The sequence below is a fragment of the Melopsittacus undulatus genome, chromosome 1, assembly GCF_012275295.1.
Source record: "Melopsittacus undulatus isolate bMelUnd1 chromosome 1, bMelUnd1.mat.Z, whole genome shotgun sequence".
NCBI classification, from domain to species: Eukaryota; Metazoa; Chordata; class Aves; order Psittaciformes; family Psittaculidae; genus Melopsittacus; species Melopsittacus undulatus.
Window position 1 is genome coordinate 93,620,181 of NC_047527.1, and position 27,642 is coordinate 93,647,822.

Below are 27,642 nucleotides of genomic sequence, written 5' to 3' on the forward strand. Positions count from 1 at the left end.
TGACACAAAGGCTCAACAATGCTGAAAATAAAGTCACAGGACTGGAAAAAAGAAGGAGCGACTTCCAATTTGGAGGTGAACTTGCAAGAGATTTGTAAGGAGAATTTTTTCTTCTCTCTTGTTTTTAATAGTGTTTTTAAAACAGACTATTCCGCTGAAGCTCAGATAGGGAAGAAAATATGCAGTACAAAAGAAAGAATGGTAACCCAGGGTAAGTATATACTATGGTAGCAAAATGAAAACAGCCCTGCTGAGACATCTGGTTAATCTCTATTAGTGACACCATTCATGAGAAAGCAGAGGAATATGCCGGGAGGAAGATGAAAAAAGAAAAAGTAAAACTTCAAAAAACATGATGAAGAGGGATGGGAACCACTCCCATCACCTGAAGCTTAGACCACACACCTGAAAAGGAGTAACCCATATGCAATTCAAGTACAGAATATGAACAGCTTTATCTCTCTTTTAACTTCATCATTTTACAGGTATCTCATATACTTATATAAGGAGTAAGGGAGGAATTGATCTTTTCTTTTTTTTAATGGTTAGGGCTGGAAAGGACCTTAAGGTCATCAAGTTCCACCCCTCTGCCATGGGCAGGGACACCTCATGCTAGAACCTGTTGCCCATGGCTCTGTCCAGCCTGGCCTTGAGCACTGCCAGGGATGGAGGATTCACAGCTTCCCTGGGCAACCCATTCCAGTGCCGCACCACTCTCACATGAAGAACTTCTTCCTTATATCTAACCTGAACTTCCCCTGGTTAAGTTTAAACCCATTACCCCTTGTCCTATCGCTACAGTCCCTGATGAAGAGTCCCTCTCCAGCATCCTTATAGGTCCCCTTCAGATACTGAAAGGCTGCTATGAGGTCTTCATTGGCATTAGCTCTCCTTTCAGGTGTGACAAGGTCACTCTGGATGGCATCCCTTCCCTCCAACACATCAACTGAACCACACAACTTAGTGTCGTTGGCAAACTTGCTGAGGACACACTAAATTCCACTGTCCATACCGCCAACTAAGATGTTGAACAGGATCGGTCCCATCACCAACTTCTGAGGGACACTACTTGTTACTGATCTTCAATTTTATGTTGATCCATGGACCACAAGTCTCTGCATGTGGCTACCCAGCCAATTCTTTAGCCACCAAGTGGTCCATCCATCAAATTGATGTCTCTCCAATTTAGAGACAAGGATGTTATGCGAGACAGTGTTGAACGCTTTGCACAAGTCCAGGTAGATGATGTCAGCTCTCTTGCCACTATCCATCAGTTCCATAGCCCCATCATAGAAGGTCACCAAATTGGTCAGGCAGGATTTCCCCTTAGTGAAGCCATGCTGGCTGTCACCAACCACCTCGTTTTTTTTTGTGTGCCTCACCATGCTTTCCAGGAGAATCTGCTCCAAGATTTTTGACCTCCCTGGCTAGATTCAATTCAGACTGGGCCTTAACTTTCCTGACCTGATCCCTAGCTTCCCGGACAAGTGCCATATTCCTGTGTTAGCCTGCATGACACAGCAGAGTCTATGCTGATGCACATCCCTAATTCCCAGAATGGAATTTTTCCACTTTTGCTCTTTATTCAACATGGCACTCCTTACAATGTGAAACTGAAACTTACCGTATCTTTCTAGATGATCTTGAGGTCCTTTCCAACCCTAACTATTCTATGATTCTATGATTCTCCTGTACATAAACCATAAACTTCTTCTCTTAAACAGATTAATCTCATTAGATACTGAGGTATCTAATTACATGGTCTAACAGATCTATATGACTTGACTGTATAAAGAAATAGAAATAGTATAAAACTATGGAGATGACCAAAAATTTGCATGCCTTGACACAACTTTTTCTCTGTTTCCACACTAATAAATCTTCTTTTAGGAAGCAATAGATCTATTTTTCCCTGAGTCGAACTTAATGGAAATGAAGCCAAAGCAAGAAATGTAAAGTAAGTGAGAAAAAATACATCTCTTTTTTACGGAGAAAATATTTCCTGGATGCTTCTTCATATAGATGCCAAACAGTGTTTAATATTAACTTATCAATGAGGCCAGCTTCTCACAGAAAAAATCATTTTCCTAGCTTATAAAAATATCACTGATTTTGATTTTAAAATAACATCAGAAGATACTGCACAAAAGGAAAAATAATTATTTTATATTAAGAGAAAAATGAAAGAGGTGATTCTCTGCTCTTCACTGACACAACCTCCCACAAGCTATTTTTAATTACTTGATAACTATTTTCTGTATAGAATCTGTACTAATGACAAAATTATACTGAGTACAAGAACATCTTGTCAAACAAGTATACTATGTTTACCTGCAAAATACCCTATACTTGCATGCAGCAATAGTGTTTTCTCTCTCTTCTATATATGTTCTTGCAATGTTTCATCACCCCTGTGGTTCTATGTATCCTTCAGCTGTATATTAAGCAGTATGATTGGTATCTGTCATGCGTAGTTTAATTCTTTCTTAATTAGCCTAACACCTCTATCAGATTAAAATCAGCAGGATAATATTACCGTACACTACATGTTTCATTCTGTGACATGTTTCTCTTTGTAAGGCATTTTGCAAATCCACTTCCTTCAGCAACAGAAGTCTAAAGGATAGAGACTAATGACAGAGCTTTGTCCCAGTTTGACAAATACTTTTACTGACTGCAACAGCAAAAAAGAAAGGTAATTTAGGGGAAAGAGCTACACTGAAATTAATTTTGTCAAATCAAAATGATCATTTGGTTGCACCCTGCTGCAGTGGAGGCATACAAGGTTCTGGTGTCTGAACACATCTCAGATACTTTTAGAAAGATAGTGAATTATGAGAAATAAACTCTTCTGACAGAAATATCAATTCATTTACTTTTTGAAGCAGCTATTTGAATAAGCTAGGTTTACTTGACACCATTCTTGGAATTTATAAAATCAAAGCCTTTCAAACTCAGCTTAACAAAAGATATCAAGACTTCTTTCTCCTTTTGTGACATCATGTTACCACTGAAAGACATTCAGACCTTACCTGCTAAGGATACCAGGCATTAGTCCACAGCTATCAGCTCCACAGGGATGCCTTAACCAGAATACAACATATTAAACACTACTAATAATGCACCAAAATGTTAATATGTTCACTTCCCCACTTCAACATCAAAGAAGGTATTATACAGCAGTAGTCAAGGAGGGCACATTAAATAAAACTAACTTTTAATAACTTATTAAACTAATCCTGAAGAGATGCAGATTCCCTTCCCAATAAGCAGATTTCCATCAAATTTAAAACTGACAAGAAGAGTTTTCAAGAATTCTGTAAAGCTGCATTCGCCAGCAGATAACTCTTTTGAATATATTTTCTCATTCCAGCACTCATAAAAAATATAAAAAAAAAACCACAAAAATTCACATTATTTTTACATCATCTTTCTCCCTCAAAAAAAAAATCCCTCAAAAACCTAGCTCATGTTTCTAAGAAATAGTGAAGCTCTTGCTAGTAAGTGTGGGAATACACCAGTCTTCTCTTTTAAACAATTGTACAGCTAAAGGTGTTTCATAAATCGCTGGTTTCAGCGACAAAATAAGGAAATTTCAATTCTTTTCTTAAAGATTCAAAGTTTCTAAATTCCTAAGTGGTTGAACTTGCAGTCCAAAATCTTTAGCATGCTTCAGAAAATGTCAATGTGTTTAAAACCTAAGAATAATGTACTCTACGTTCCAAAATATCTGGCCCTTAAATGGAACTTTTACAACCAGGTAGTACCAAAGTTTTTTACTGTGAACAACTCTAGAAGTATTGATGCGATAATCATGCAAAGAAAATATTGCACTGCTGTTTCAAAGATACAGACTCTCTGAAGTCTCAAGTCCATAACTGTTACCCCCAACTTTTAAAAACTAAGCAAACCCAAGAAACAGATCTACAGTAATGTGTGATTTCTAGGAAATTGTGGGAATAATACTACCACTACAAAGCACTCTAATACAGAGATTCTCCAAATTAATTTGCTTTAGATACCACCATTGTTTTCTCTTACTGCGGTAGACACAGTAGCTGCCAGCTGTGTGCTAAACTTCAGATATACACCATGAAAGACATTTGACCCCTTGGGCAGCAAATGCAACCCAGAAAACTTTTTCCCAGCTTCTATGGGGAGGAGGTGGAGGGCTGCATGTGCCCCCACACTCCTTCCATGCCACCTTGAAAGATTCTGTAAGTGTCTTTGGGAGCTCCTGTTCTAATGCGTCCAAGCACTTTTCCCCCAACTAAAATGCAATATTCAAGCAGCTGTGAGTATACAAGACCAAAAAATAATTTTCTGAGATCCTGCTTTAGAATAGAACTTTATGTTCTATAATATTACACTGAAGCATTTGTGAAAATTTATTATCCCTTAATCCATTGTGCCTGGTGCTGTCAGTGTGCTGGGTACCTCCCTTTGCCTCCCAACATTATTCCTTCTTATTTTTTTATTATCTTTTTCATTAATATATCCAAAATGTGTTACCAATAGAAAAAAAAACCACATTAGAAATAAACACTGCTAAACTCACTCTTAAACATGTAGTATTGGCAGTGGATACATGCATTCAAGGATGAATTTAAAAAATCTGCTATAAACAGGAGCATATCAGTTGTAAACAGTATAGTAGATGGATCTAGGTATGCATGTTAGCTGACTACAGGGTTATTAGGTTGCCTGTGGGATACACCCAGGAAAAAGCAAATGCCATCCAAGGACAAACCAGTTAAGCTATTTGTTAACAAAGCAGAGGAAAACTTCTGCACCATTACTTGAAGCACCTGAGAAATCCAACACAGATTTTTTTCATCATCTTCGTAGAAGATGAAACAGATAAAGAACTTGGGAGATTACCAGTGAGGAGTCATTTTAAGAGCAAGGCTGCAAAAATTTTGGTTGTTTAGTCTAGCAGAAACAAAAGCTGATACAGGAAATAATTACTCTCTCAAAACACAATAGGGTGGTAAACAGTAGGCAAGGAAAAGAACTATTTACTTTAGCAGACAATGTTGGCACAAGAACAAAAAGGTGTAATTTGGCCAGGAATAAATTTAGGCTGGAAATTAGAAAGTTTCTGACCATGAAAGTGGTGAGGTTCTAGAGTAGTTTTGGAATACAAATTGCAGGGACAAAAAAATAACAGCTCAAACTATTTAATGATGAAGACTGTTAAGTTCATGGAAAACTCTACACGCATAGTTCCCTGGGTAAGTAAAGGACCGCATTTTGATCATCTAGGACAGTGTTTGCAGTGTTATGTTTGCCTACTTTCTGAAAGGATGGGGTTAAAAACAAATTTAATTAAATAATATTTATGCAAACAGTATTAGAAATATTGCTTAAGCAAATGTCATCCATATGTAAATGATCTTTGTAATTAAGTTTGTGCTTTGCAACAAGAAAACAATTGATCTTGATAAATAGGTATCACATTGTACTTTAGTGGTTGGAAGCTAATTCTTTCAAATGGAAAGATGCAATTTGTCACGTGCTAGTTTTCTTGGGGGTTATAGTGTATCTTTCTACTACTTCTATTTTGCCTTGTCTTCTTTTAGTCTTTAAAGTTCTAGACAACAGTTTTATCAGCATGTGTAGACAGAAATGGGAGACAGCTGGAAAGTAATGTCTGTTTATTTATACCAATCTGGGCAAATTTGGCTTTTGAGTTCCTCAGATGAGCATTTGCAGTTAGTCTAAAATAATATTAGGAAAAATAAAAAAAACCTGATGATTATCATGGAAAGATGTAATCTGAATATCAGAAAGAAAGAGGCAAACATAAACTGAAGAATTTGAGTTAGAAGAATAACTAGGAATTCAGGAAGGGTGTCCAAAGAAAATAATGAAGATGTTATGAAACTAATTTCTACAAACACAGAATTTGCTGAGATTGCAGTCAGGAGTTTAGCCTAGACACCCAAATTAAAGCACTTCTTAAGGCTTTCTTGTGCAGTCTCTGATGCTTGAAATAGCCCTACTATTAATAGCTAATATGTATGGTCCACCCAACACTGTAGTGGCTCTTGAAATTCAGATCTGTGGTATACCACTATGACATCTGAACCATTGCAATTATTTAAAAACTAACTTGCATTCTTTCATAAGCAAAGCCAAGCAGCAAAAGCAAAATAGAGGTATTCTGCTACTGGTGGCAAAATAAAAACAAGTGACAAGTGTTCAAATCAAAGTGAAATTACTGCATATGCATAGTTTAAAGTCATGTTAAAACTTCTTATTTGCAAGTATGTGTGTACACATATGTATGTATATAATTATAAATGTATTTTTATCATGTTATCATTTATATTCTTTGTAAGCCCACTTACAAAAGATCTATTATAGATGAAACTGTATTATCAATTGCAATATTCATAGCTATTAGCTTATAGTTGGTACTTGCTCACCAAATATTGCAAAAATATATCAAAACATAACAATATATGAAAAATCATGTGAGTAAATGTCTTGACCAGATATTGGAGGACTCTGGCTGTATTACATAGAATCATAGAATAGTCAGGGTTGGAAAGGACATTGAGATCATCTAGTTCCAACCCCCCTGCCATGGGCAGGGACACCTCACATTAAATCATGTCACCCAAGGCTCTGTCCAACATGGCCTTGAACACCACTAGGGGTGGGGCATTTACAACTTCCCTGGGCAACCCATTACAGTGCCTCATCACCCTTACAGTAAAAACTCCCTCCATATATCCTATCTAAACTTCCCCTCTTTAAGTTTTAACCTGTTACCCCTTGTCCTATCACTACAGTCCCTAATGAAGAGTCCCTCCACAGCATCCTTTTAAACCCCCTTCAGATACTGGAAGGCTGCTATGAGGTCTCCATGCAGCCTTCTCTTCTCCAGGCTGAACAGCCACAACTTTCTCAGCCTACCTTCATAGAGGAGATGCTCCAGCCCCCTGATCATCATAGAGGAAAAGGGCATATGCAACCTCCCCACCTTGCTCCACAAAGAAAAGCACTATTATGTAGGCTGGCTATAAGAGGTCTCACTCCATTTGCTGAAAAATTACAGTAGTCCTAATGGCCACTGATGGAGAAATTTAGATAAACAAGCAAACATAGCCATTTTTTCTAGTTTTGTTACTGGCCAAGACCAAGTTATGCAAAAATATAGTAAAAATAATGAAAAATAGTTAAAAATATGAAACTCAATTTTCAGTTCACTTTCATTCTCCTTCATATGAAACTGTTTTTTCTCTTCTTCCTTTTTAACCCTTTCTTACTTATAGTTAGTATCTACTGTATTCAGTAGTTTTGCAACTAACAGGTAACTGTAGCTACAAGTCTGAAGGCCTCAGTAAGTTTTTTAGGGATCAAAAAAGCCCACAGCATTCAGAAAGCAATTTCAAATTCTTTATATCTGAAGCTGGCACTGAGATACCAGCCATGACACTTATGAGACAGCCATCAGTTTTCAGGCTTTTTTCTTTACTTTTTACTTCTGCAAATGAGTTTTTTGATAGTGTTATGATCTGGTTTAGAAAAGCATACTGCTGATGAGGAATTGTTATTTCTCCTTGTTTGTAGCTCTTAGGAGGATTTCATCACTTGTCTGTTGAAAAGTGATAAGGGACTGCTGAGGAATGTATTTTCACTCTGTGAATTCCAATCTGCTCATCCCAGTAGCACCCAGTCAGCAGGTGGGACTTGGAAGTTTTACTATCACTTGTAACTAAATAGCTCTTGTTTTAGCTTTTGAAAGTGAAACTACAATTCCCAGGCAGAACAAACAAACAAACCCAAACAAACAAAAACCCCAGCCCTACTCTTGTGCCAGGTTATTGTGTGTTTCTGAAGGTTGTGCACAATGAAAATGTAGCTAGGATATGGGAAGAAATTTAACACATTGGGTACAATCAATATACTCAGGTAGATGAAAGAAAAGGTATCTCTTAGTTAAGTTTTACACCTTAGCTGATAACAAAGAGGTCATGAGAATAGATCAACAGGGATTCAAAGAGGTTATCTGGTTTACACTACATAGAGTACCCTGCCAAGGATTATTCTTAAGAAGCAATGAAGATCAGACCTTAGTCCCATCCCTTCTAACTTCTACCTGTTGTCTCAATCCTGCACCCCATGTTCCACTCCTAGCATTCTCTTTACTACAGTTAGATTTTCTCTGAATTTATAATCTCCAGATTTCACTTAAGACATTTTCATGTCCCTGCTTTGATGCAAAGGAACAGGAAAGATCCAAAGTTATGCTTCAGGTAGTTTCCCAACCCTGAAAGGGTTCATGATTTAACTAGCAAACTGAGCTTAAAAGAATTAAATTAGTAGCATGGCTCTATTGGTCATCAACAGTTAAAATATCATATAAAAGAGGCAGTAACCCATGATTTCTGATTTATCTTTGTGTCATACTACCTTGAATTTCTGGCAGGTCCTTCTTCCACCTCTGCCACATTTGGATGTGCTGATTTTTAAAGTAAGTTTTCCCAATGGACTACATTTTAATAAAAAATGAAAATTTAATATTTGGAAAGCTATTAAATACCATTTCAATATCCTCTGTAGTGTCTATATAGATTAATTTCAGAAAACTGAATAAACCTATTTGGGAGTCGGGAAGAATATTAGATTAAAGTACTATGCAAATATCAATAAATCTGCAAAGATCGAGGGAAAGAGTAAATGTATCATACTATTAGGAAATTTGGTGACAGTCACTCCTAAAATAACTACACATTTGTCCATCATCAATGAAAATTGCATTCCTAATTGTGCAAAAGCCATCCTGTTCCTTCATCTAACTTCAGCTTCAGCTCACTCATTTAAATAGTAGTTTTCTTATGCAGATAAAGCAATATTGACTAAGCTTGGGTTGTGAAGGAATTTAAATGAGCTAACAGCCCTGATGCATTTCGTAATCACCTTTAAAACCAACAAGTTTCTCTACTTCTAATATTCCAGGATATATTAGCTTATTTTCTAGATTTTCTTTTTTTCCAAATACGTCTCTTAAAAATACAGTGTTTTGCCTTTGGATAAAGAAAATGAGCAATTTACTGAGTTGTTTAAATGAAAATCCAGGAACTCCTCTGTCTACATGGTAGGTTGTTACATGAGCACCAAAGATCAGCTTGCATTATACTTACGTGACTGCTGACAAATACGCACAATATTAGCTACCTTATTTCTAGAAGTCATTCCAACACAGGCCTGATAAGTCCTTAAATCTTTGTAGAAGCTTTAAAACTGGTGCTGGCAGATTGGAGTCTGTTCAAGACTTATATGCAAATTACATTCTGCTACATGTAAATTTATGAACACTCCAAGAGTGATTGGTTAGGGGGGTTATTTTTATTATTATTATTTTTGAAATTTTATTTTTTTCTAACACTTAATCAGGGCCTGAAACCACAGTTATTTTTTCAGGGGAGGGGATGTAGCTCTTTCTTTTAAATCCAGTCATCAATTCATCACTACAAGTACATTTGCATTTTTGATAAAAATAGATATGAGAACTGCAATGAGGCTGTTAAAAAACTGGGTTGCATATATAATGTGAATCTTTCAGTTCATAGTTTATAGCTTTCTTTTTTCTGTGTATTCTAAAAACGATCTCTGAATAGCTCAAGATGGCACATTGCTTTCTCAAATTGTCAGTGACTGTTCTTCAGTCAAAAAAAAGCCACAGCTCCAAAGGTTAGACATTTTCCCTTCATACAGTGCTTTCCATAATAAAATTGTTTTTTCTTGATAGGTATTGTGGCTAAATACATAGCAATGCAAATATTTTCTAGCCTACTCTTGTGAATGTCCAGAAATTGTGGAAGTGGACGACCCAAATAGATCAACTATTTGTTCAGAAGTACCTGCCAAGAGTCTCTGGTTCACTGCCATAGTGGAAGATGAAAGGACATCTCCAAACCCAAGAATGCAGGAAAACCAGAAATTTTTCAGTGCCAAATTAAGACAGCATTTTAATGCTTTTTAAATAAATAAGCAAACAAACAAACAATTATAGTTAGGTATCAAGCCTATTTCACACATTTATGATACCCCTTGACAACTATATTTTATTTTTTGCCCCTGAAAACCCCAAAGTACCACTGAAACTTAAAATTCTTTGGAGTAGCCAATTTTATAACCTTTGTGCATTAGCTGGTGATCAACATTTCCCCAAGTTATGTTTATATATTTCCAAAATACAGAATTAGGGTGTTCTTGTTGATCTTAAAGAAAAGATATGCATAATAAAGTCATTCTTTTCCCGGTTATATGAAGGTATATGCATACACATCTGTATGTGGCATAGGCATTGGAAATATATGCAGGGAGCTCTGATTATGTTCAGCTTCTCAGCACAGTTTGTTTATATGATCTTGTTCTCTGATGCTTACAGTCCTGACAGCCTTTAACTACTCAGCTGGTATTTTCCACACAGGACATTTGCATCGGGGGATTTTCCCCCTCTTTGTTTCTACTGTTCTTGATATTAGTTGTTGTTATTATCCCATTGCTTGTAAGATTTTGGCATTAGCCCTGTTTAAAAATATGGGAAATGTTCTTGTGCCTGTGTGCCTTGAAGAGCTCAGTGGAGATGGAAAAGAGCTAAGGGAATGTTCTCTCTGAGAGACATGCCTATTGCTCTCTCTATAAAAATACACCCACATTTGGGTGCTTGGAGCTGCCTACATTTTGAAGGCCAGACTGGAACAATAAAGAACCAGTTTGATGCCAAACAGCTAGAAACAAAAGCTCAGAGGTCAGGAAGGGGAGTGTGAAGTGGGAAAGGGGAAATGTAAAGTGGGAGAGGTAAAAAAAAAAAAAAAGAAGAAGTCTCATCAGAGAGGATTATGATTGACTAGACTAAGGTTGGGTCTTGGGGTGGGAAGTAGTAGGGATGCAAAGCTGTTAGGAAAGGAGTGAGCCTGGGGAAATATGGCTTGAGTGGGCAGAGAGACTGTGATAAGAAAGTTGCTTTTCAAAATGGGAAAATGCTGGGATGGACAGAAAAACAAACAGCATGGGGTACAAAACTTGCTCTGTGCTCAAGACAAACTCTCAATGAACAGTAATTCAGTCTTTTAGTCCTCATTTTCTGAAGAGCCTGGTCCTAATCTGCCACACAGCATTGATGATGGGAACATGCAATTCCAGCAGGATCCAGTAACAGTTACCTCTTCATTATTTGACTCACAGATAATGAAATTGTTTCCATAAAGTGATCTGTAAGGTGAAAGAATTGTGTTTAGAGAAAGTAATTTGCAAAAAGAAAACAAAGACCTAGGGATTAAGGTCACAAGTGTTGCCTAAACTGGAGCAAACAATCTGAAGTACAAGGAAGTTACTTTATTCTTTATTTCTTTACAGAGAAATCCATCCTGTGCATACTCCCACCCATGGACTCCAGATACTGTTGCAAGAGCTCAGCAATTCAGCAAGTTACACAGAGCTGTCAGAAGATGTAGCATGTATCATCAGAAAGTTTGGTTTGAGTAATTACCTAGCATCAAGTTTTGTGGTGGAGGAAAGGATGCACTCCAACGCCTAGATACAATGAAACAGACACCAAAGAAGCAGAAATTGTAAGCAGTTCATCACCAGATCAAGCCCATCAGCTTGCCAAAGACAGGCTGCACCTCAAGAAAAGGTAGGTGATAAGTTTAGTACAGTCAAGCTTGGAAGAAAATAATTTCTTTTTAGAAAAGGAATGGCAAAGATCCATGCTAATTCAGTGCATGATATGTGCTGTGCTATATCACTCAAAGGAAAGGCAAAAATACCATTACACAAAATGACAAATTAAATGGGATATAGCTGCTTAAGCTGTTATGAAATATATGGTTAACTTACAGATACTACAGGTGCAGTGGCATCAGAGGCTACATTTATATGTAAATAAGAAGGCCTTAAAGCTGGTTTTGAAAAGTAACGCTGGGACTGTGGGTTCTTAAATGAGTAAGCATTATTGTAGTGGATTGGGTTATGGAAATTTTTCTTCAGTCACAATTTTGATTGACAAATTTTCTGGGTGACTTAGAATTTTGATACACAATGCTCATGCTAGGTACAAATGTGACAAGTTTAGAGGAGAGCTGCCTGTGGAAATGTTGAAACTGAAGGTATTACTACTCCTCTTTACTTAATAATGACTTTTTCCCACTTTTGCTTTAGTAGAGGAGTCAGAAGCATGTAGCGTATAGATCATCTCCCCACCCTCAAGGCCCCTCTGCATACCTCCCTCTTCCTTAGGCCTGCCAACCAGGGTATTGCCTTTAGGAGCTGAGGATGTGGGATCTCACCTGAATGAAGCTTCTTGCCATCACTTACTACCTGCAGGTCAAAGGGGTGACAAGTCTCCGTGATTGTTATGCTACTGGAGATGGTTTTGGAATTAACATAGGAGGCAGAAGAAACAGCAATGGGTGAGTATGATAAAAGGCTTTTCTACTGAACATTTCACTGTCTTATTTTTTATTATTTTTTTCATTTCATTTTAACAGCATTTCCCAATTTAGCATTCAAAGCTAATTCATTGTGTATTTTCCCTGATCCATGACTAGCTAAAAATGAGGTATATTGTTACAAGCATGCTTTTGGATACAATTCCTTGATAAACTTTGAAACAAGACCTGTGGCATAAATAGTATCAAATGCAGTTTTCAAGCTCAAAAGGAGGCATATTTTGAATTCCTGAGGTTTTTTTGGTTTTGTTTTTTTTTTTTTTAATTTTGTGCTCATTAGGATAAATTCTGAGTTTAAGCTGATGTAGAAAACACATTATTAGAAGAAATGGCATGAGACCTGAGAAGCCCACTGCTTCCACTGCAGTTTTCATTTTGGAATTCATTTCCCACTTTCACTTGGTCAGAAACCATTCAATTTTCAGAACTTTTGACTACATTAGAGTTATGCAGCTAAAAACACAGAGCAGGTATATCTTTATAGTCCCTAAAGAAAGTGAACTGATGCTGTGAAATGGAACGCAAATACTTCTAAAGCCAAAGGTGTTTTTTAGTTGTATCTGTATAATATGAACTGAAAAGGCAAAATTGTTTACCTCTATCACGTGCTGCAGTTTTCACATGACATCAGAAAGGGAGTAAGCAATTTTAATTGTATCTGTGATATCTGTGAACATTTATATTGTCTTTTGTTTAACTCCAAATTTCATGTGTCAAAATGGCTGGTTTGGAACTGCGACTGTTATCCTTTCAAGTTACTTCAGTCTTACATTCCTCCTAACATTTTTGCCCAGGAATAATAGCGTGCAATTCCTAGCAGCCAGGATGCAGAGGAATCTAGAGATACTTTATACATACATAATGCATTTCTCTACATTCTTAGGGAATCATATTTCCATAGGCAGCTACAATTAATTCAAAGCAACTGTAAAGTGAAAAAAAAACCCAAACACACAACAGACCCTCCTGTTCTCAGGGCTCTTGTCCAGGTAGATACAAACATTACAGATCAGAATTTGTGTGGTTTATAGCAGCTGATAAGAATGCAGAATTGACAAGCTAGTGAGCAGATATACAACAAAACAAATATCATCAACAAAATTACAGGCAAGAAGGTCCCTTCAGTTCATAGACAAACCTATCCTGAATTGGTGGTTTCAGTGTACATTTAGCTCAGGCCACATGTTCTGGTGAACAGAAAGCATCTTCTATTCAACATTGTCAGTTACACTGGATTCTTCCAATCAAAAGAAAAAAACCAGCAAAACAACAAAAACTTTCACAGAAAGTCTATAATGGAAGGAAAGTAATTAATCAATACATTTTCTATGCTGAATGGCACAGGGAGTGTTGCTACTAAACTAATGGCAGTCGAATGGGCTTCAGTATGTTCTTCACATGTGAAACTGGATTATAATCACTGTCTAGATGCGGAGGAGGGCATGGGTCCTCCAAACTCATAGAGGGAATTTTCCTGAATTGAATATTGGCATTTAATTGGGAAATCATGTGGAGAAGTGTTTTGGCCCTTAATTGCATTTGGAGATCCATCTATAGAAAAGTGCAACACAGTGAAAATCATAAGCACAAAACCAGACCAATACATCTTGTGACATAATGTAGGTTAACTGTTGAATCACTGTTGCTAAAATTAGTGGCTTTATGTTAGAACTTTAATATTGCACAGTCTGCCATTTATGTCAGCACATACAATTGTATATCTTAAACACTTCAGCTGTAGCTGCACCTGATGAACTATAGCCATATCAGAAAATATATGGATAGTACAGGCGGCTATAATGCTTTTTACAAGGTAATATTGCTAATATTCACTTCATGATCCTGCAGCTGATTTTAATGCTCTTTTTCCCACTTGCACATGCAATCTGTCCTGCTGGCAGAGTGCAGTCCTGCCCTTTTTGAAACACAAACCCAAAAGGCAGAGTTTACTTCCTGGGTTTTTTAAACTTTTTCAGGTACTTTGTAGCAGTCTCACAGATAACCTCACCTCCTGAGGGCACTGTCATAACATCCTCTGGCAACTACTGCAGTGGCTTACATTGAGAAATGGCATTAGGCCTGACCAGCATTGTATATTTTGAAACATGAGGCCAGTGTGGAGCAGTGGGTGAAAGCCAGAGGCACATTAACAATTCAGTGATATGAACACAAACTACGTTAGAGGACTACAGCAGAGATTCACAGAATTCTTTGGATCAGGTCCTTAAACATAAACTTTATGTTATATTCTGCTCTGCAGCTATTAATGAGGACATCTAGCATTCCATGACCATCCACTCTCCACAGACTGTTGCAGCAGATAACACTGATAAAGAAACTCTGATTGCAAATAGAATCAAAATGGTTAACAGACCATGATTTCAAACCAGTAAATAATACCATAAGACTGTGATGCTAATAATAATAATGTAAATGCTAGCAAGTATTTGTGTGGTATTTTGCAGAACATTTACATTCCTGTTTGCATGATCCTTTCAGCATAGTAGTTATATCAGTGTATCTTATATTTGTGTACCTAAAACTATAAAATACTCATCATAAAACAGTTACACCAAACCACCTAGCTCTCTTCAGCAAAGTTTGGTCTGAATCTCTTGATTTTATTACCACAGTAACATAATGTAGATTTTACACTTGCACCAGAGTTAGTCTCTCTTTTACACAAGGATTTTTTTCTTTGTTAAGTTTTGAATACTGTGTGAAAATGAAGAATATAAATATAGCACTGAGTTGACTAATTAATTCCAGATAGCATAGTAACTTGAGAGCATGTTGTCTAAGAAAAACAGTTTGCTAAATCACATTACTGAATAATCTAAAATTCAATATTTTTGTATAATCATATTTTGTGCCCTTGCAAATTCCTTTGTTATCACAGCTAAAGCTGTAAAACCTTCTACCTCTCTTACCTCTAAAGAACAGTCTCCACTTGTATACAGGAAATTTAGAAGTGCAGTAAATTGTATTTGAAGAAGATAAATTATCTAAAATCCAAATATTTCAATAACATTATTATTTAGGCAAAATAGACTTTAATAACATGAAAGAGTCAAAGCTGAATACAAACCCAATCTTTAAATTCTTTTGTTACGTAGCATTTCTGTAAGTCTATTTTGAATAAAAAGCCATATTTTAAATATGCTCTCTTGTCCAGTTTTAACATGAATACAGAAACACTTAATTAGATGTCACAAGATCATGCTGTTTTATATAACTATGTGCTATAAACATGCATTTTTCACAAAAGAAATACAATACAGTCATATAAATTAGAATAAATACTGCTTACCTTCCTTCCTTAGAAACTGTTCCCTGAAGGCAGAGTAAATGTGGTTATAAAATGAAAAACAAGCCTGAACTGTACGACTCACACACATACACTCAGCAGATACAGACATTTCCATGAAGAATGCCTGTTTCTAGCCTTCTCTACTTGTTTCTCACTTCTCCACATCATAGTTATGCTACAAGGGCTCAAACTGTGCTTAAAATACTATTCTGTAGCATAGCTATAGGCACCAACACATTGCATAAACGGTACTTACTGTTCCAGAAGTCACGCTTCATCCTATAGGAAATTTACACCTCCAAACCAAGGATTTGTTACAAGTGAGCAGATTGTGGCAAAACACTGTGCCTGGCTTGTCAGAAAAAGTTGCTACTTTCAGTGATCGGCACATATTCACAAAGCACAGTATCTTTATGTCTGTGTATGTGCATGCGTACCTACATATGCACGTCTGCAGAAGTTGCAGCCTGTCTCACAACCACATGCTAACTGCTGAATACGGGGGGAAAAAATCTGGTTAGTATCACACATGATCTTTTTACTTCACTGTGGGTTTTGCATCATTTTTTCATGTAATACAACCAAGGCCGGTGATGCTAGAAAGCATTTCTAACTCAGACACGAGTAACTATTAACATAAGGCACCAAACTCATTTTGGCTTCCCCTGCAAGAGTGCTGCCACTGCAGCAGCAGTGCAGGGTCTCTCTGCTGGTACTCGTTTGCTGCAGTCTTTGTGCATGAGTATACATTATAAACAAATTAGTAACACAATGACATCCAGTACCCAAGAGCTAAAGAAAATCATGGAGAATCAATCAGATCTTACAGCAGGCATGCAGATTAGCTGTAAAAACATTTAACAGCAGATAGATTTTTCCTGTACTGTCAAAGTTAAAGGTGCCAAAAGAAAGCACACACTAAGGCATTTTTGTTCCACTGTGATATTGATCCTATGCCAGACATAGTGAAACACAATGGGCACACAGTCAGCCTTGGTAAATTAGGTAAATTAGAGATCATTTGATGGTATTCTATTGTTGCTATTGTAATCACAGTAATTTTCACTGGTAATGGTGCTTCATGATGAAGTGCGGTTCTCACAGGATAATTGTGAAAGGTATCGAAAGATTCAGGGTGTAGCATCTGGTTTTAAAAGCTCTTCAGATTCAAATTGGCATTTTACTTTATCTTGAAAATTTATTAGAGATTCAGATCATGCCGGTTTAAATGGAAAGGTGAAAGCAGGGTAATTTCAATCTATGAATTATTCAGATTCAGACTGGTGAAATTGCCATCCATGAACTGATTCTCTGACAGTCTCTTTTGCAGAGCCTCCATTACGCTTGTCATTTTTATTTCTTTATCTACAATATCATTCTCAGTTACTGAGCTCGTCCCTTAGGGCTGTGCTTCACAAACCAAGTATTTCAAATTGGCAATAACCTAAATGTGTTGCTGTCTCAAATCGCAGTCTCCACAGGCTGTCTTTTCCAAAGCATTAAAACCCACATCCACGATGGTGTCTGTTAGGCTCTTCGATTAGATGAATTTGAAACAAAAATACCCAACAACAATAGAACAGCAAAGAGAAGAGACCAGGGTGTCATATCGAAGAAGAGTTATGTTCCTGTAACAGTCCAGCAAAGAAAGTGGTGCTTTGTGCTTGTTCCTTTGTTGTCAGTGTAACCCATTCTAGTTGCATAGCATCACGCAGAAAGAAAAAACTGTTAAAGCAGGCTGACTTCGTGCCCTGATTTCCAGCAGGAGCAGATAAGAACTGCATTATAGACAGACTAATCCAGGCATATATATTCTCAGAGACCAAGCACAATTTATAGCTTCTTACAGGCAAGAAAAACAGAAGTAGTAGTAGTAGTAGTAGTTGTAGTAATTGTAGTATTAGAAGAAGGAGAAGCGACTGGATAACCGAAAAGGTTTCATTCTCTCAGACTCCAACCGATACAGATTGCAGTCCCAGAGAGTCTCCACTTGATGGCTGGTTGTGTCATTGCTAGTCGACTGCTGCCCTGTATCCAAAAGGAGTGGGATTGATTTAGGTCAGAGAGTCTGGTTTCTTGTATGAGCTTTGCTCTTACTGATGTAAGAAACTGCGGCAATCTGTATTACCAATCTATATGACCCTGGGACATTGGCGCAGCTTCGGCAGTGGAGTGCCTGCAAAGGCCCCAGTCGGACAAACAGTGACAAGTACTATCTCCTTTGTCCTATTGCTGCAGGTATATCACCGTAGCATAAAAAAAACCCTCTTAGTACATAAAGTGGGAAGCCAGGCGTTCTTCCTCAGAGGCAGTTTGGGTGCAGAGCTCCAAGCAGTCCCTGCTCAGCTGAAAACGCTGCCAGGCTGAAGCCAACACATCCAGGCTGTGTGTCTGTTCCTGCGCTAACACCAGGAAAATTCCCTTCATATGAAAAAGACAAGAATAAAAAAAATCTATGCTGCTTTGTGCCTGGTTCTATGCGTCTGCTTTGCCGCACTGCGACTAGAAAACTGCAGCAGTAAGAGCTCTGGCAGTTGCGATAATGTAGAAAGCAGCAGCTCTGTGACACAGCAGTCAGCTGACTCACAGTGTTATCATTCAATGTCCTCTGTAGAATAAGGCCAGTTTCTAAGGTAGCACCAGGAGGATGACCTTGCATACAAAAATTGGGCTAGAAGGATTGGCAAGACTTACGTACACCTGCAAGTGATTTTGGGGTGATGCATAGCACTCAGGAGTGTGCAGGTCTTTTCCCTTCCTTCTTTCCTTCTTCTTTTCAAAACAGAACTTATCATTTATTGAGCAGCTTTCTCTATGTCATGAAATAGACAGTATGGTCAAGGTACAGCTGATGACAAGAACTACCCTTAATAACACTGGTTAGGTAAAGTATTTTTAAGATATTGCTTGTAAATCACATTTCTACAGGAAGACCTGGTGGGTTTTTAATAACTGCTCCCACCCCACCCCGTGACTATGGACATGCTCCAGGAAAGAGTCAGGTGAGCACTCCTGAAAGGTGAGTCCTAATTGGCAAGAGCATGTTTTTGAGTTCTTATGGAGGCATCTAACTACCTAGAATGATTTTCAAGGCTCTCAGCAGCTCCCAGCTAAATTCACTGGGAACATTTGGTTGCTCATGCCTCTGGGAAATCAGGGAGAACATTAAAGTTACAGCTGACAATGATGGGACCTGATTAAAGTTTGGAGTCAACAGGAGTCAAATGCCCCACCACCACTCAGGACTTTGAAAGTTCCCTTGGGGAACATCAGGGATGCTCTTGAAAAACTTCACCATGTGTCTTCCTACTTAATTATACCTAAAGCTAAAGCAGCTCCATCAGAAATTGTTATAAACAAACTTGTCAATCACTTACTAAAGGAATCTGTATTATATTGTGTTACCTTTGGCCTACCACAGATCAGCTTCCACTGATCTCAATGGACAAACTAAACCAGGGGAAGTTCAGATTAGATATAAGGAGGAAATTCTTTAGTGCAAGGGTGGTGAGGCACTGGAACAGGCTGCCGAAAGAAGTGGTAAATGCTCCATCCCTGGCAGTGTTCAAGGCCAGGTTGGACAGAGCCTTGGGTGACATGGTCTAGGGTGAAGGGTCCCTGCCCAAAGCAGAGAGATTGAAACTAGATAGTCTTAAGGTCCTTTCTAGCCCTAACTATTCTATGATTCTATGAGATGCTGTATTTGTTCAAACCACAGCAAAATTTGTCCTCTTGGAGGACATGAAGAGCAGAGCAGCCATGCAAAGACTGTATGTCCATTGCTATATTGCTTCAGGGAGAGAAGTGTCTGTTCTCCTGCGTAGCTAGTTAATGGATGAGTAATATAGCCACAGTCCTGTCTCTTCCTTAATCATTTTTTATTAAATGCCCCAAAGGCCACTATTCCTGCAGTCAGCAAAATTAGCACAGATGTCTAGTGAGGAGGTGCCTGCACCCTCCTCCTGCCCCTTACAACCAACTAACTGCACTCCTCAATTACAGGCTGTGCCTCCAGAGCTCTATATGCTTAATATTCAAGAATATGTTGCTATTTGCTATTCTGAGATCTCTGATAGAAGACAGGAAGAAGCATGAAGTCTAGGCAAACTCTGGGAAGCCAAGGATGCCAGTTTTCCTGCCTTAAGAGATTTTCTGGATGATTAATGTGTCTTGACTCTGCCAATGAAGTGTCTTTTTCTGCTGAGCTGTCCTCCATGGCCTCACTTTCTGGCTTCAAGATAAGCTGGATGACCATTCCTCCTTCAGGGAGTCTTGCAGGTGGCAGCTCTTCCTAAGTGAAACACGGTCTGCAGATGGCAGAAGATGTGTTTCCACCACCCATTGCAGGCATGGGAGGGGAGAGGGCAGGAGCAGGTACTTCTCTTCCCCACACCAGCTGTGTGGGACCAGCTACAGCTGCAACAATCACAAACTGAAATTTTCTCCCCATTTTCTTTTTCCCCTGTAATTCCATTGTGTTTTTGGGAATAGACAAAGGCATTTTACTCCCTCAAAGCCCTGCAAGGCTGGGGGGAACCTGCACCCTTTGCTGAGGAAAGAATGAAGGCAGTGAGCTGGCTCTGACGACAGTGCCCTGGGGGTCAGTGATGTGCAAAATGCAGGATGGGGTGTTTCTACTGACAACACTCTCTCTTTAGGTGCTCTCCTAAAACCGACATTAGGTGTTGGTTCCAACACAGACTTTTTGCTTTGGTTTCTGGTGTTGATGAAGGTTAATGCAATTTCCTGAAATGTGTGCAGAGCTCCTTTTCTAGTCATTAACACACACATCTCTCCCCATGAGCAAGATCCTAATTTGGTTTTCTTAAAGTCTGTTGCAGAAGGTTCAAAGTTGAGTGTTTTGATTAGTTCTTGGCTATGTAAACGTGTGTGTCCTATATTACATTCTGTTACATTTTTAGAGTAAACTACATGTTTAGAGTAAGAAATCATATTTGGACAAATTTTGGAAAGGTGACTAAAACATTGAAACTTCTATCTAATTTACCACTTAATAACTCCAGGAACAGAACAGATTAAAATTTTGCCTCTTTCCTCCCATTTTATTTTTTACTGAAATGAGAGTTGCATCCAAGTCCATAAACTGTATGCCAAGTTTTAGCTGAACACAATTAGAAACAGCTTAACTATTAAACTGAAAGCTGAAAGACCAATGACATTAAAGGGATGCTCTCTCACAAGCTCTTAACCATAGCACTGCTGACAGGATGCTGTATTAGAGCTGAATTTTAAAGGCACCACCACATATATCCCACGTATTATGCTAAACTACAAATGCACAACATTTTGCAAGTCATTTGGATGTTCTGCTCCCCCTTCCTAAATATGTGCAACACCATGTTCATTCAGCTGATATTATTTTAAAATCTCAGAGCATTGCTTCAAATTAATAAGGCTGGTTTATGTTCTGTGCTTTTTTTCCATTCCCTCTATGTTGGCTATAGTTTTTAGTCAATCCATATTCTTAAATGCTATTTTTTTAATCAACTGAACTTTGTTTTTACTTGTCAGAGTTTAGTAAATCCAATTGCTTTGATTTTAATTATACTACTGTGTAAACAAGTAACAAGAAATGCACTAATCTACAGGTTTTTTCTGTCCATTATGAGTTGACCTAGGTTTTTATTCCTTCCCACTGTACAAACCCTGGGCCTTCAGATATTTAAACTACTATCCACGTTTTATAAAATCCTCCCAACAGCTGTTTCTCTTAAGATTTCAGTGAAGTAGCCTATTGACTACCATTCCCTGCTTCCTATATCTTCAATAAGCTTTATGTAAGTCAAGTCTACTGGGAGAAAACAAAATCCCAAACTCTTACTTTTCTTCAGTGGAATTTGCCAAAAGAGCTGACTTTTCTAAAAACCTGAAAATGCTTTCAGAACTGGTCCCTATGTACATAAAAAAATGGCCTTATCAAGTCAGACTCAAACTTGAGCTAGAGAATTAAACTTCTACAAGCTGCCCTCAGAAGACTAGCAGGGGCTAATTAAAAATATAACTCTTGCCACAGAAGTGAAAGAGAATCCTGTGTATTTCCCAATCCTGCTTCTGCAAATCCTTCCTGCTGAAACAGCTGAATCAGAACAAATTGCTTGTGTGCAAGTTACTTCAGCCATATGGTGAAAGAAAAAAGAGCCATGTGCCTCCTCAGCTATGTAGTAAATAGGAACCACCTCCATGTGGTTTTGCACATTTATAGCTAATGCAGAGACCTAAATGTGAAATCAGGGAAATTAAGTGAATTTGTGAGTCTCCCTCTGGGAGTTAACACTTACAACCTATTAATAATGTGATATTCAATCAGGTACAGATAAATACATATATATTGCAATGCTGATTATTCTGCTATGAGTAACTTTTTTCATTTAGTGATTAAAATACAAACAAAATGAACTGTGAAAACCAGAGCAAAATGGCAATATGCATAAACCACTAACAATAACAGGGAAATTTTTTATCCAAAGCAAGAGAGTATCACTGCAGGAGGTTGGTGAATAGGATGCGACAGGAATGTCAGTAAAGGACAGGCACAGAAGAGACATCTTGCTGTATGGCACATCATTGGTGTCAGTCTCTAATGATCTTCTTGGCATGTTGAGTACATAGCTCAGAATGTATCAACATTACTTCTTTTTTCTATTGTTATTGGAAATCAGTTTAAACTTTCCATAGTAGAAACCAAGGCTTGTGCAAAGGGGTGGTTGCATGTCTTGAGGAAGGTTACATCTTTGACCTTATTTGGATGTGGCATTTGATAAATCTGGGACAATTAATAATGGAATAATCTATGAGATTATCCATCTGGGGCCTCTGTCTTTTTCAGCTTGGGTTTGTGCTTCAGTTGGTATTTTTATTTGCTGCAGTAGTGCCAGGGATGAATGTGAAAACAATCCTGGAGGGAAATTGAAAAATTAAAAATATGGCATAAAGTAGGAGAACCTCTATAAAAGGACAAAACTGAGTGTACAGCAGTGAATATATTGGCCAAATGCAGCAGTCTGCAGATAAAAAGCCATCAGTCTGCTATAGCCCACCCAGAAACCTGAAATTCCCCCTAAACTTTCAGGAACTTAATCCTCTAACAGAAACAATTCACACCTATATCCAGAACTCCAAGCTCTATCAGTGCTTCCATGGTTGTTTATGTTTGTGTTTGATATGTAATGATTTTATTTAAAATTGCCATGCTCCTAGTGCAGTTATAATCATCACTGTTGCTTGCAGTTAGAAAATGCATCAATTTCTTCATTTAAACCATTAAAATACACCCAGCTAAAAATAAAAACTGGAATTAAAAATTGGAAATAGAAACTAACATGCAGGGAAATGCTAAAGTGAATGCAATCAGTTCCAGATTTAAAACAGCCTCCCCACATTCACACCCCCTCACCCCCCCCCCCCCCTTTCCACTACTGGGTGGTCATGGACTCACGACTGTTAATAGTGGTTTTCTTTAGAGTCATTCCAGGCTTCTATTTTCACTCACTTAAAAATGGGAAGAAACAGAGGTATTGACTTAATTTTCTACATGCTCTGCACTAAGTTTCAAAATCTACCCCTAAGGAAACAAGCTCCTGAAATGGTGGTGGAGTGTTCCTAATCAGGGTAGCAGTGGGAGTCTGGAAAAGACTTGCAGTCAAGAGAACTTGAGCTAAAAAAAAGCCCCTATTATCCCTCAGGATGGAACTCGCTAGGTTTATAGACGGCAGTATATGACATACAGGCTGTGATGGGCAAAGGCTGGGCTCCTGGGCGTTAGTGAGTGATGCAGCCCACTTACAGCTGAGTAATAGAGCAAATCTAGCACTATTTAGTTACCAGTTCACACAAAGCACTCAGTATTAGCCCTGTATAAATTTCTGAAGCTTGATACTTGGTACTGGAATCATAGAATCATAAAGTACTTAGGGCTGGAAAAGACCTTAAAATCATCTAGTTCCAAGCTTTACTTGGTAGTAACTTTACTTGGTACTGTGGCCTGATCGCACAGGAGCAGATGGACATTAGGTGTGCTTTTGGAGCATGTCTTCCAGGTCACGGTAATACAAAAGGAAGCCAGTGAGCATTCTGCAAAAGGGCCACACAATGTGAACATCAGCAATGTAAATGGAAACAACTGAAAGATGTGCTTCAGGAGTATCCTCTTGGTCCAAGATGGAGTGATAGGAGAGCCACAAAGACTCTCTTCCCATCTTGTGGTCAGTAATAAAACTAAACTATTTCAGTGTAACAGCCACTGAGGATCTGCTATTTTGACCTCTACTCCCATGCTAGCCCTTATCTGCAGTGTGTTCACAATCAGGCCCCATGTGATACAAAATTGTGTATTTTATCCAATACCCAAAGAATACCAGTGTCTGGCATTTTGAGTAGAAGTAAAAATAAATCTGCATAGGAATATTCAGATAATATTACATGGGCTTGTGTAACATAACTAAATAATCAGCTAACACAGTAATTTAATTTTTTCTGTTCCCATTAAGTTATTAAATAAGCACTTTAAATGCTATGTTATTTCTTCTCATTTTAACTTGCGTATTTCTTTCCTTTCCCCCCCTCATTCCACAACTCTGGTGGCCATATGGCCTGTTTCACTTTGCCATCTCAGGTACAACTGAAACTTGGTCTGACCTCTCCTGCCTAGAGGGGCAAGAGCTCAGCTCTTTGTCCCACCCATCCAGGTGTGTTGATTTGGCAAGTCACAACTTGAAGTTCTACATGTATGCAGTGCAAGGTTCAGGGTCTAAATACCCTGCCTTGCAGAGCATCAAAAGAAGCACTTAGCTGCAAGGCAGGAGGAGATAATCCCCATCTCCTCAGAGGAAAAGACTGAAGAGTCAAAAGAAAATGTCCCGAACTCCCAGCTTGGCTGCAGGCGAAATGTTAGAGCCTACAGCACAATCCTCCTTTCTGGATGCAAGGCTTCCCATACACTGGATGTCAGCTTAGCTTTCCTAACACTAAATCACATATTTTTAATGAGCTTTAGCAAGCTTTCTCTGCAAATTATCTTTCTGACATTCTAGAATAAGTAGGGCAATAAATCACAATGTAATGCAGGTTTCATGTTGGGTCTGCTGGGATCTGTGAAGCTCTGGCAATGCAGACAGTTAGTTAGAATTAACCAAATTATCAGTTTGTTCACTAGCTTAACAGAAACCATTTTACAGGCAGAGATGTAACTTGTTTTACTGTTGATCTGTGAAAGTATTTGCATTTGTACAGCAATTTTTTACTACTTACAGCATAGTTCACCCTTATGAACCTGTGAAGTTACTTACAGAATCAAGTATTATTACTCAGAAGTAATGCTTAAAACTGGATTCAATATAGTTGCTGAAGACAAACACTATGATTTAGTTTTTAAATTGCATATACTCTAAAAGAATGATGTGCATAAGCTCCTGTGTAAAGGAATAAACATTTCTTTTGTGCAAGTGCACCAGAAGGTAACATTAGAGGACCATCTTCTATACATGTACTTGGATTTTTGATAGGCCCATCCCACACATGATTACAAGGGTAACAGTGCACACATGCAAACAAGTTCAGACTTGAGCACCTGGAGCTCTGGAGGCTGCTGTGCAGATAAGGACCATACACCCAATGACCTTCACTCTCTATTTCACCCTTCACCAGAGAACGTTCTATCTTTTTTGTGGAGGTAAACCACATTTAAATTTCACACTGACATAAATTTAGTCAGGCAATTCACCATTCTCCGTGTAGGACAAGCAAACTGCCAATTGCTGGGTCTAGGGGGATGAATCTGTGGGAATACCACCCTACACCTAGCCAGCTTCTTGTGTCCTGTTTTTCATTGGCATCTGCTGTTGGGAAGCAGGAAACTATGCCTGATGGACTCTCACCCACTCAGAGGAACTCTAGCACAATTATATTATGTACATAAAAAGCACACATCACTTAGCAGATATGCATTTAAATCCACAGCTCTTTCACAAGCCATCTGAAAGTGCTTCACAGTCTCACACAACTTACAGATTTCTTTGCTTTAATTTTCAATATCATTCTTTTTAATGATTTCTATTGCTTCTATGGCTCTTGATATTTTTTTACCCTTCTATCTGTAAATCAAATGTAACTCAATCAAAAAGAAAACAGTATTTATATCTTCTTTTGTAGGGGGAAGTAAAAATGTGCCGTTTTGCTTTGAAACCTGATAAAAATGACGGTGCTTATCTTTTCCCATTGGCTTAACATGGCCAGGATTTTTTGTGCAGGATGGCCTTTGCTCTGCAGTCTGAGGATGGGAATCGTGTTTCTGTGTGTCTTTGACACAACACAAAATGCAGCGTATCTCTGATCTTATCTGAAACTATAAAGTGCTATTATGCTAAACAACAATATAATGAATGATTTAAAGAAAAAATAAATCAGCAAATGAAGCTTAACCAGTTCTTCTAGTTAGACTGTTAGATCCAATTAACATTCATCTTGAATTTATCCCTTTTCCTTTCTGGAATAGTTTTAAAACTGAACTAAATGGGTTCAAAAGTAGCAGAAGCCTCATTTCATTTTTTTTTTCTTTTACAAAAATCATTTAAACATGTTTAAACATATGTTTAAAATGTGCCTTAAACACTTTTCTGGGAGGAGGTTTTTCCGATCACTGTCAACTATTTTTCTGAAAGTTCATTCACGTTTCTCCATCTTATTATTCATAAATCACATGATCTTTTTCCTGCTATCAATGGACTAATGCCCCAGGCACTGAAACACAGCAGTTAAAACTGTGGCCCCAGTCCCGTGCAGGCTGGCACACCTGCATAGACTAGGGGTCCCAGAAGGGCTGAAATGTTTCCTGGCACACATCTAGCCAAGGCCAGGATTTTATTGAAAAGTTTTGATTAAATCTGTTTTGATATCATGAATAAGGAAGAGAATGCCTTGCTCACACTAGCAGCACCACCATGTTTTACAGGCAGCTCTGTTGGGAAACTGCTTTATTGAAGCATGGACTGGCAATTTAAGAAATAATTTAATACATAACAAATAGCCCAAAGGGCAGCATCGTTGTGAAAATTTTCCACAATGTGACCTAGTTATGAATTTCTGAAATACTGAAGTTCACATGTGTTTGGGATTTAAGGTCTCGCATTCAGTGTTTTGGAAAATTAGGAGCTGCCAGGCTCTGCTTCTTCCACCTCCAGAGTGACTGATGGTGGTTTGTCCTCTTGCAGCTTTGGGTTTGTGGTGTGGCCAATGCACAAGACATGCTGAGGAAGCAAGAACCAGCCTGAGGCTACAGCGTTTCCCTGTACTTGCACTTCCTGACCATTGAAAGCTGCTGCAATACCAACAACAGTGTCATACTGTCTGGCAAGAGAAAATATTTTTTCTTCTATATTAATATTTTGTATTATAAGTAAATATGTGCAAAAATATAGAATGATAAGCTTAAGGTTAGAATAAAAAATGCTTTACAGATAATAGTCTAAGGACTGCTGGGCTGACATTTTAAATTATGTTTTAAATAGTCCTGCTCTCTCCATGTAATTTCATCTTATGGAACTTTGAATTTAATAATTACTTCTCATTTCGCTCATAACTGTTTTATAGCTATTTAATCTTTTGGTAACCCCATTCTTAGCTTAGCTCTTTTAGAGCTGTTTTTCCTATTTGCTGATTATTTTAATTAGGCAGAAGTCCAATCTTCTCTCCACCTTTAGTCTGACAAAATAAAGAAGCCAATCTTTTTTACCTCCATACATGCATCAGATTTCTCTGTTCCCTTGGAGAGTAACTATTCTCTAAACCTCTACTAGTCTGAATTAATCTTTTCTGAAAATGAATCACAAGTATCCCAGGCTTTTTCAC

The 27,642-nt window shown here is 38.1% G+C and overlaps 1 long non-coding RNA gene across 2 annotated transcripts; it reads left to right on the plus strand.

Annotated features, from left to right (window-relative positions):
- LOC115946642 (uncharacterized) lies at positions 1-27,517 on the plus strand. Of its 2 annotated transcripts, none has more exons than XR_004549837.1 (6): positions 1-94; positions 1,891-1,957; positions 2,581-2,695; positions 11,377-11,656; positions 12,346-12,431; positions 27,006-27,517. It is a non-coding gene; the product is annotated as an uncharacterized lncRNA (long non-coding RNA). The 2 variants fall into 2 exon arrangements; XR_004549838.1 differs by lacking the exon at positions 2,581-2,695 and adding an exon at positions 7,582-7,694.
- The last annotated feature ends 125 nt before the right edge of the window (positions 27,518-27,642 follow it).